Here is a 2,500-nt window from a genome sequence, read left to right as displayed (position 1 = left end):
TCCTGTGGAGGTGCTGTGTGGGCCTTTAATATCACAGGGGGAGAAGCTGGGCCATGAGCCTGGGTGCTGGAGCTCTGATACAGGGGAGAGAGGCATGTGTGTGTGGCTGTGGAGGTCCTATGGGGGTGATGTGTGGCCCTTTAATGTCACAGGGCCAGTGGCTGGGTGATATGCCTGGGTGCTGGAGCTCTGATACAGGGGAGAGAGGCATGTGTGTGTGGCTGTGGAGGTCCTATGGGGGTGATGTGTGGCCCTTTAATATCACAGGGGGAGAAGCTGGGCCATGAGCCTGGGTGCTGGAGCTCTGATACAGGGGAGAGAGGCATGTGTGTGTGGCTGTGGAGGTCCTATGGGGGTGATGTGTGGCCCTTTAATGTCACAGGGCCAGTGGCTGGGTGATATGCCTGGGTGCTGGAGCTCTGACACAGGGGGATAGAGGCATGGATGTGTGGCTGTGGAGGTCCTGTGGAGGTGCTGTGTGGGCCTTTAATATCACAGGGGGAGAAGCTGGGCCATGAGCCTGGCCCCTGGAGCTCTGATACAGGGGAGAGAGGCATGTGTGTGTGGCTGTGGAGGTCCTGTGGAGGTGCTGTGTGTGCCTTTAATATCACAGGGGGAGAAGCTGGGCCATGAGCCTGGCCCCTGGAGCTCTGATACAGGGGAGAGAAGCATGTGTGTGTGGCTGTGGAGGTCCTGTGGAGGTGCTGTGTGGGCCTTTAATATCACAGGGGGAGAAGCTGGGCCATTAGCCTGGCTCCTGGAGCTCTGATACAGGGGAGAGAGGCATGGATGTGTGGCTGTGGAGGTGCTGTGTGGGCCTTTAATATCACAGGGGGAGAAGCTGGGCCATTAGCCTGGCTCCTGGAGCTCTGATACAGGGGAGAGAGGCATGGATGTGTGGCTGTGGAGGTCCTGTGGAGGTGCTGTGTGGGCCTTTAATATCACAGGGGGAGAAGCTGGGCCATTAGCCTGGCTCCTGGAGCTCTGATACAGGGGAGAGAGGCATGGATGTGTGGCTGTGGAGGTGCTGTGTGGGCCTTTAATATCACAGGGGGAGAAGCTGGGCCATTAGCCTGGCTCCTGGAGCTCTGATACAGGGGAGAGAGGCATGGATGTGTGGCTGTGGAGGTGCTGTGTGGGCCTTTAATATCACAGGGCCAGTGGCTGGGTGATATGCCTGGGTGCTGGAGCTCTGACACAGGGCCAGAGAGGCATGTGTGTGTGGCTGTGGAGGTCCTGTGGAGGTGCTGTGTGGCCCTTTAATATCACAGGGGGAGAAGCTGGGCCATGAGCCTGGCCCCTGGAGCTCTGATACAGGGGAGAGAGGCATGTGTGTGTGGCTGTGGAGGTCCTGTGGAGGTGCTGTGTGGCCCTTTAATGTCACAGGGCCAGTGGCTGGGTGATATGCCTGGCTCCTGGAGCTCTGACACAGGGGAGAGAGGCATGTGTGTGTGTGGCTGTGGAGGTCCTGTGGAGGTGCTGTGTGGGCCTTTAATATCACAGGGGGAGAAGCTGGGCCATGAGCCTGGCCCCTGGAGCTCTGATACAGGGGAGAGAGGCATGTGTGTGTGGCTGTGGAGGTCCTGTGGAGGTGCTGTGTGGCCCTTTAATGTCACAGGGCCAGTGGCTGGGTGATATGCCTGGCTCCTGGAGCTCTGACACAGGGGAGAGAGGCATGTGTGTGTGTGGCTGTGGAGGTCCTGTGGAGGTGCTGTGTGGGCCTTTAATATCACAGGGGGAGAAGCTGGGCCATGAGCCTGGCCCCTGGAGCTCTGATACAGGGGAGAGAAGCATGTGTGTGTGGCTGTGGAGGTGCTGTGTGGCCCTTTAATGTCACAGGCCCAGTGGCTGGGTGATCTGCCTGGGTGCTGGAGCTCTGACACAGGGGCAGAGAGGCATGTGTGTGTGTGTGTGTGTGGCTGTGGAGGTCCTGTGGAGGTGCTGTGTGGGCCTTTAATATCACAGGGGGAGAAGCTGGGCCATGAGCCTGGCCCCTGGAGCTCTGATACAGGGGGAGCATGGATGTGGCTTTGGAGAAGGCAAATATCTAGAGTCTCCGCTCCACTCCCCTCTTTACCTTCCTCGGTGTAAAACTTTGACCGCCAGTTTTTCAAAGTCTTACACCGAGGAAGGTAAAGAGGGGGACCGGTCGGCGAAACTAGAAGTTTCCCCTCTCTTACCTTCCTCGGTGTAAAACTTTGACCGCAAATTTTTCAAAGTGTTACACCGAGGAAGGTAAAGAGGGGGACCGGTCGGCGAAACTAGAAGTTTCCCCTCTCTTACCTTCCTCGGTGTAAAACTTTGACCGCAAATTTTTCAAAGTGTTACACCGAGGAAGGTAAAGAGGGGGACCGGTCGGCGAAACTAGAAGTTTCCCCTCTCTTACCTTCCTCGGTGTAAAACTTTGACCGCAAATTTTTCAAAGTGTTACACCGAGGAAGGTAAAGAGGGGGACCGGTCGGCGAAACTAGAAGTTTCCCCTCTCTTACCTTCCTCGGTG

Source organism: Trachinotus anak, unplaced genomic scaffold, assembly GCF_046630095.1.
Source record: "Trachinotus anak isolate AG129_WGS33_773 ecotype Australia unplaced genomic scaffold, CSIRO_AGI_Tana_v1 ptg000061l, whole genome shotgun sequence".
In the NCBI taxonomy this organism is placed as follows: domain Eukaryota; kingdom Metazoa; phylum Chordata; class Actinopteri; order Carangiformes; family Carangidae; genus Trachinotus; species Trachinotus anak.
The sequence above is the reverse complement of the archived record's forward strand: the minus strand, read 5'-3'. Positions refer to the sequence as shown.